Raw genomic sequence first — 8392 nt, 5'->3', positions numbered from 1 at the left:
AGTTTGAAAAATTCCTTAAGTTGATTCCAATAGGCACCTCTGGTTAATAACCTCTGTTACCATCTTAGTTACCCTAATATCTAGCATAGTAATATGGCTTGTGACATGCTTTTGGCATCATTTGGCCAAAGTTCTATGACTATGTAATGACTTTTAAAATGCATAACTCCTCATATAAAAATTAGACCATGTCAGAGTTCACCAAGAAACTCCACTTTTTTTTTTTTTTTAGGCGAAGCAATCCTTGGTTGACCTCACAGATGCAAGGATCTTGTCATCTTACAATCCCTTATTATTATTATTATTATTTTTTATGCCTACAATACCTGGTCTTCCTAGATGGTCTCCCATCCAAGTACTAACCAGGCTCAATCCTGCTTAGCTTCTGAGGTCAGACAGGATCAAGCTTGTTCAGGGTAGCATGACCATAGACAAGAAACTCCACTTTTTATGTGTACATATATAAAATTCTACATATAATAGTTGCATATATACGTGTGTGTGTGTGTGTGTGTGTGTGTGTGTATATATATATATATATATATATATATATATATATTTAAAATTATCTGCCCATATATACACAAAAAAGGGGGAAAGAAAGAAAAATATTTTATAAAAAGAAATTTTTTATTAAAATTATTAGGACAACATTAACAAATAAAATCAAATAAGTTTCAAGCCTACAATTAAATAGTATGTCGTATATATATTGCATTGCGTGCTCGCCACTCAAAGATTTCCTTCCATCACCAAATATTTGACCCCTTTTACTCCTATCTACCTCTCCCTCCTCCTTTCCTCTGATAACCACTAATCCACAGCCCGTGGTCATTAGTCTCTGTTTATTTGTCATGTTTGTTTGTTGTTTTGTTTTATATCCCACATATGAGTGAAGTCATATGGTTTCCATTTTTTTCTGTCTGACTTATTTTGCTTAGCATGATGATTTCAAGATCCATCCATGTTGTCACAAATGGCAGTATTTTATCTTTTCTTATGACTGAGTAATATTCCATTGTATATATGTACCACAACTTCTTTATCTAATCATCTATCGTAGGAGACATTGGTTACTTCCATACCCTGGCCACCGTGAAAAATGCTGCTATGAACATCGGGGTGCATATATCTTTGTGAATATTTTCAGGATTTTTTAGGTAAATACCCAGAAGAGGGATTGCTGGATTATATGGTAGATCAATTCTTAGTACTTTGAGGAACCTCAATACTGTTTTCCATAGTGGCTGTACAAATTTGCAGTCTCATCAGCAGTGTATGAGGGTTCTTTTCTCTGCACATCCTCTCCAGCTTTTGTTATTACTTGTCCTGTTGATGATAGCCATTCTAACAGCTGTGAGATGGTATCTCATTTTAGTTTTGATTTACATTTTCCTAATAGTAATGTTGGCCATCCTTTCATATATTTGTTGGCCATTTGTATGTCTTCTGGGAAGAACTGCTATTGAGGTCCTTTGCCAAATTTTAATTGGATTGCTTTTTTATTGTTGAATCGTATAAGTTTTTTATGTATTTTGAAAATTAGGCCCTTCTCAGAGTCATTATTTGTTTCTGTTTTGTTTTGTTTTGTTTTCAGAGGCGTTATTTGAAAGTATATTCCTTCTTCAGACGGTTCCTTCTTTGCCTTGTTGATTTTTTTTGCTGTGCAGAAGCTTTTAGTCCTATTTATTTATTTCTGCTTTTACTTCTCTTGCCTTTGAAGTCAAATTTGTAAAAATCTCTCTAAATTTAAGGTCTATGAGTTTAGTACCTATGTTTTCTTCTATGCAATTTATTGTTTCAGGTAATATATTCAGGTTTTTGATCTATTTTGAGTTAATTTTGGTGTATGGTGATAGCAGTCAGTTTCATTCTCTTGCAGGTGGCTTTCCAGTTTTCCCAACACCATTTATTGAAGTGGCTCTCCATTCTCCATTGTATGTTTTCGGTTCCTTTGTGAAAAATTATTTGCCCATATATATGGGGGTTTATTTCTAAACTCTCAATTCTGTTCCGTTGGTCTGTGTGTCTTTCTGCCCAAAACCATGCTGTTTTGATTATTGTTGCTTCGTACTATAATTTGAAGTCAGGCAGAGTGATACTTATGGCCTTGTTCATTTTTATCAGAATTACTTTGACTACTCGAGGTCTTTTGTGCTTCCCCATAAATCTGATCATTTTTTGTTCTATTTAATTATTAAATGCCATTGGGATTTTGATGGAGATTGCATTTATTCTGTATAATGCTTTAGGTAATAAGGTCATTTTAACTATGTTGATTCTTCCAATGCAATAAAATGAATATCTTTCCAATCCTTTGCATCTTTTTCAATTTCTTTTAATAATGTCTTATAGTTTTCAATGTGTAGGTCCTTTACATGCTTCGTTAGGTTGAGTCCTAGGTATTTTATTCTTTTTGTTGCAATTGCAAAAGGAATTTTTTTCATCACTTTTCTGAAAATTCATTATTAGAGTATAAGAACACTATGGAATTTTGAACATTGATTTTGTATTCTGAAACTTTATTGTATTTGTTTATTATTTCTAATAGTTTTTTAACAGGGTCTTTAGGGTTTTCTATATAGAGAATCATGTGCTCTGTGAAGCGACAATTTCACTTCTTCATTTCCTATTTGGATGCCTTTTATTTCTTTCTCTTGCCTGACTGCTGTAACTAGGCCTCCAAATACTATGAATAATAGAAGTGATAACAGACAGTCTTGTCTTGTTCCTGATCTTAGAGGGAAAGTTTTTAGTTTTTCACCAGTAAGTATGATGTTAGCAGGAATTTGTCATATATAGCCTCTATTGTGTTGAGGTACTTTCCTTCTGTACTCATTTTATTAAGTATTTATTTATAATTGGATGCTGTATTTTAAAGACTTTTACAGCATTGAATAATAGGATCATATGACTTTTATTTTTTATTTTGCTCATGTGGTGCATCACAATAATTGATTTGGATGTATTGGACCATCCCTGTACCTCTGAGATGAGCCCATGTGATCATAGTGTATAAACTTTTTAATATGTTGTATATGATTTGCTAGTATTTTATTTAGGATTTTTCCATCTGTGTTGATCAGAGATATTGGTCTGTAGTTTTCTTTTTTTTGTGTTATCTTTATCAGATTTTGTGTTATCTTTGTCAGATTTTGGTATCAGGGTAACGTTAGCCTCAGAAAATCAGGATGTATTGCCTCTTTTTCAATATTTTGGAAAAGATTGAGAGGAATATGTATTAAATCTTCTTTGAGTGTTTGGTAGAATTCACTGGTGAAGCCATCTGGTCTGGACTTTTAGTTTGGGGGAGGTTTTTGATGATTGTTTCAATTTCCATACTGTTGATTGGTTTCTTTAGATTTTCCATTTCTTCTTGATTCAGTCTAGGAAGGTCGTATATTTCAAAGAACTTATCTATTTCTTCTATGTAATTAAATTTGTTATCATATAATTTTTCTTAGTATTCTTGCATGATCCTTTGTATTTTAATGGTATCTGTTATAACTTCTCCTTTTTCATTCCTTATTTTGTTTATTTGTGTCCTTTCTCCTTCTTATTTAGCGAGTCCAGCTAGGGGTTTATCAATTTAATTAACCTCAAAGAACCAGCTCTTTGTTGTATTAATTTTTTCTATTGTCTTTTTACACTCAATTTCATTTAATCTAGTTCTAATTTTGATGATTTCCTTCCTTCTGTTGACTTTGGGCTTCGTTTGTTTTTCTTTTTCTATTTTAAGATGTAATGTTTGGTTATTTATTTGGACTCATTCTTGTTTATTGAGATAAGCCTGTAATATTATGAACTTTCTTCTTATTACCACTTTTGCTGTGTCCCAAAGGTTTTAAAATGTTGTACTTTTATTCTCATCTGTTTCTATATATCTCTTGATCTCTTATTTCTTCTCTGGCCCAGACATCCCTCAGTAGCATGTTGTTTAATCTCCACATGTTTGTGATTCTTCCCACTTTCTTTTTACAGTTCCTCTCCAGTTTCAAAGCATTATGATCAGGGAATATGGTTGGTATGATTTCAATCTTCTTAAATTTATTAAGACTAGTTTTTTGCCCCAACATATGGTTTTCCTCGAGAATGTTCTATGTGCACTAGAGAAAACTATATAAGCTGCTGTTTAGGGATGAAGACTCTGTAAATGTCAATTATTTTCAATTGATCTAATGTGTCATCTAAGGATGATATTTCTTGATTTTCTGCTTGGTTGATCTAACTGTAGCTGACAGTTGAGTGTTTAAGTCTCCTCGTATAATTCTGTTTTTGTCAGTTTCTCTCTTTATTTTATTAGTAGTTACTCTACAAATTTTGGTGCTCCCTGGTTGGGAGCATAGATATTACTAAGTGTTAGGCATTCTTGATGTATGGTGCCTTTTATCATTATGAAGTATCCATCATTGTCTCTCTTTACCTTTTTGATCTTGAAGTCTACTTCATCAGTTATAAGTACAGCTACACCTGCTTTTTTCTGGATGTTATTTGCTTGGAGTATTGTTTTCCACACTTTCACTTTGAGTCTATATTTGTCCTTGTAGCTGTGATCTGTCTCTTGAAGGCAGCATATGGTTGGGTTTTGGTCTTTGATCCAATCTGTTACTTTGGATTTATATTAAGGGCGGTTTTTAAGGGCCTTTTTATTTATATTAAGGGCGGTTATTGAAATATGAGATTTTGTTTTGGTTATTTTATCTCTTATTTTTTAATAGCTCAGTGTCTCCATTGTTTCTTTGTTTTTATGTTTCTGCCTGTTATTTTAATTTGGTGATGTGTTTAGGATTTTCCTTTTGTTCCCTCCCGTTTTATGTTATGTCTCAATTCTGTATTTTTGGTGTGTGCTTACCATTCAGTTAAAGATGGTTATATATAGTTCTTTTTCTTCTGCATAAGCCTTGTCTCCATTTCCTTTTGCAGATTTGCATCTTTACTCCCTCTCCTTTTCTGTTTTTGTTGTCTCATATCATCTCTATTTATGTTGTGAGTATATTTCTATGTTGAAGTAAATGTTGTCTTCTCTTTTTAAAGTGTTTTTTTTTTTTACTTTCAACTATTATATATATTCTTTCCCCTCTTTAATTTCCTCCCCCGCACTTCCACACCTGACCTATGGATGTCCGTTTCTCCTTAAAAACTAGATCTCTGAAGGCAGGACATCTCCTCCCACATGCTCGTGGCATACACCCGGGGCCTGGCGCACCCAGGGTAAGGTCTGTGGCTCCACTTGGGGTGTGAATTCAAGATCTTCTTCATGTAAAACAGACATGCTAACCACTACACTATGGAGTCATCAACATTATATAATATTTAAGCTTATAGCACCCTGTTTTTTACAAGGGTTTCACTTTTTTTGTTTCTGTCTGCTTGTTAGTCATCTTACTCCTAGTTATGTATTTTTTGTCATTTTGCTTCAGGCAGAATGACTCCCTTCATGATTTCTTCTAATGCAGGACTTGTGGTAGAGAATTCCCTCAGCTTTTGTATATCTGGAAAAGTCTTTATGTCTCAGTCACATGTAAATCATAGCTTTTCTTGATATATTATTCTTGGCTGGTAATTTATTTCAATAGTTTGAATATTTTGTTCCACTCCTTTCTTGTTTATAAGATTTGTTCTGAGAAGTCCAATGATAATCTGATGGGTTTTCCTTTATAAATTACTGTCTCCTTTTCCCTGGCTGCCTTGAGAACTCTTTCTTTGTCGTTAATTTTTGGCAATTTTAATATAATGTGTCTTGAAGAAGGCCTTTTCAGGTTGAGGTAATTGTGTGTTCTGTTTGCTTGGAATTGAATATCCTGTTCTTTCCATAGGTTTGGAAAATTCTCGTCGACTATTTGTTCGTATATGCTCTCTGTTTTTCTCTTCCTCTCTTCTCTGTCCTGTATACCCATTATTCCTATGTTGCTTTTTCTGATGGTGTCAGACAGTTCTTGCAGAGTTCTCTCATTCATTCTATGTCATTTCCAGATTTCTATCTTTAATTTCACTATTTCTTTCCTCCATCTGGTCTGCTCTATTTTCAAGCTTGCTACTTCATTCTTTCTCTCTTTAAATGTGTTCTTTATCTCTGGAAGTTCTGTTTGGTTCTTTTTTTTAGAGTTTCAACCTCCTTGATAAATATTCTTTTTGTTCATTTATTTTGTTTTTAATTTCTTGGAACTGTTGGTCTGAATTTTCTTCATCTCATTAAATTTTTTCAGAAGTGCAATTTTGAATTCTCAATCACTTAAACTGCAGATTTCTATGTCTTTGTGCTTATTTTCCAGAGATTTTTATCTTTCTTTCTGAGCTGCCTTGTCACCTTGGTTGTTCATGGTATTTGACTATTTCTCTGCCTGGGATTTAATGGGAGTGTACTTTGTTTTTTATTTATTTATTTTTTTTTAAAGAAAACGTATCTTATAGTGATATTTCTTTAAGAGGTTGATAAGAAGGGGTTTTTCTTTTGATTTTCAGCAAGTGATGTCCAAGTCTCTTGGATATCTGCTTTAAGGGTAAAAATTCCCTTTTCTTTCTGGTATATGTCTGTGTACCTCTGTGTTCAGGTCACTCAGTCATTGGGCTCCACCCCTGTGAAAGCATACAATGGGCGATGGGAGTATGAGTGCCTGAATAGGTCCTGAAATCCCATTATTACCCCAACAGTCAGATGTAATGTCCCACTGCTTCCTTCTGACTCTGCCTGACCACTGGGGGGGGGTGGGGAGGTAGGGTTGATGTGAGAATGTGTATGCTTCTTCCTTTAGTGTTGTCCCTGAGGGTTTCACAATACTACTGTATCCACGGTACTATCTGTGGTGTCAGCTGTAGGTAGTTTGTAATTGGTTGGAAATCTTTCTGTGTCTCAGTGGTAAGAATTGGAGGCTGTGTGTGCGGGGTGGGGGGAGAGCAGGAGGGCACTGTTTTGAATTGGTGGGTGTTCACAGCCAGGCTCAGTGACTCAGCCTTTAGCTTGGCAATGGCAGTTGCTAAGCAACAGTTGTCACCCCTCCACTCTCAGTTTCTGTCCTGTTCTTTGCCCTGATTCCTGGTCTCTGCTGCATGGAATATGCTTATAACTCAGGCAGCATTGCTGCAGGTGTCAAAAGGCCAAGACCTGGTAGTGAAATGTTCCTTTCTCCTGCAGGGAGCACTGGCTGCGTAATTCAGCTCCTTTGTTTCATACTCCTAATCTGCCTCCCAGTCTCCTGTGGATTCGTCTACCTTTGGATGCTCTTATATGCAGATCTCTCAGATGTGTTTGTGTGCAATTGGGTGTTATTTGTTGAGTTGTAGATGTTTAGCTTGTTGTTACTTAGAGTGAGAGATCCACGGAGATCTCTCACATCACCATGCTTCTGATGTCACCCCAAAATATTTTTTGTTAAAATCCTAAAAATATAGTTTTGAACATTTTATATCTGAAAAATAGATTATATTAAAAGGAATCAGTGACCAACAAAGACATAATCTTGAAAATAATTACAGTAATTATCGTTGTTCTTGTTATTATTATTATTAATACTTTAATAGTGCTTACCCTGTACTTGGCACCATTCTCAATGTTATACATAAATTAACTCATTTAACCATCACATTAACTTAATGGGGAAGTTGTTATTATCATCTTCATTTTACAAATGAGGAATCTGAGGAAGATGGAGATTATGTAACTTGATCAAGGTCACACAACTAATGATAATGTTGCTGGGATTTAGATCCAAGCATCCCAAGTGTATACTTTAAAACATCTTGGATAAAAAATAAATAAATAAAAATAAAGAAAGAAAGAAAAATCTAGGCTCAATTATCTTAAAAAAGTGAAAATTGTGAAAACTTAAACTAGAACTTAGGCAAGAAAAAAATTTAAAAGTAAAGCATTTTAAAAAAAAGATACAAATGAGAATTATAGAGTATAGAGAGTGAGATAGAAAAGGAAAAAGGACAGAAATTATAATATTATCTGAGTAGCATGTATAAACCAGGTACTGTTCTAGGCACAAAAAGAATTCAGTGACACATATAAAAGGAAAGCTTGAATGTACCAGAGTTCTTAGGATATATCCAGTTTCTCCCAGTTTGGGTAGATTGGATAGTTTTTTTTGTTTTTTTTTTTTTATCAAGATTACTTTGTCAAAGAAAGCAAAATGTTTTCTTATCCACTTTACCCTTAATCATTACGTTCCCTTTAATTTTTTTTCTTTCGGATTACTTGTGGAAACAGGGATATAGCTCCTAAATCCAGCAAATATACATAGTTCATCTGAAGGGATGTTTAACAGATTTACCCCAGAATTCTTACTCATTATGTCAAGCACATTTTTATGTTTGTTGTATTTCTACAAGTAAAGTTGTTCACTGAAGACTTTTTCTACATTTCTTTTTTTAACCCTTTCCAATAATTGAT

At 34.0% G+C, this 8392-nt stretch overlaps 1 pseudogene; it reads right to left on the bottom strand.

The window, feature by feature from the left end:
* Positions 1-314: 314 nt before the first annotated feature.
* Positions 315-433, bottom strand: LOC120600213 (uncharacterized; annotated as a pseudogene).
* Between the last annotated feature and the right edge of the window lie 7959 nt (positions 434-8392).

The sequence above is a fragment of the Pteropus medius genome, unplaced genomic scaffold, assembly GCF_902729225.1.
Source record: "Pteropus medius unplaced genomic scaffold, Ma_sr-lr_union100, whole genome shotgun sequence".
Classification (NCBI taxonomy): domain Eukaryota; kingdom Metazoa; phylum Chordata; class Mammalia; order Chiroptera; family Pteropodidae; genus Pteropus; species Pteropus medius.
This window is presented reverse-complemented; position numbering and strand designations above follow the sequence as displayed.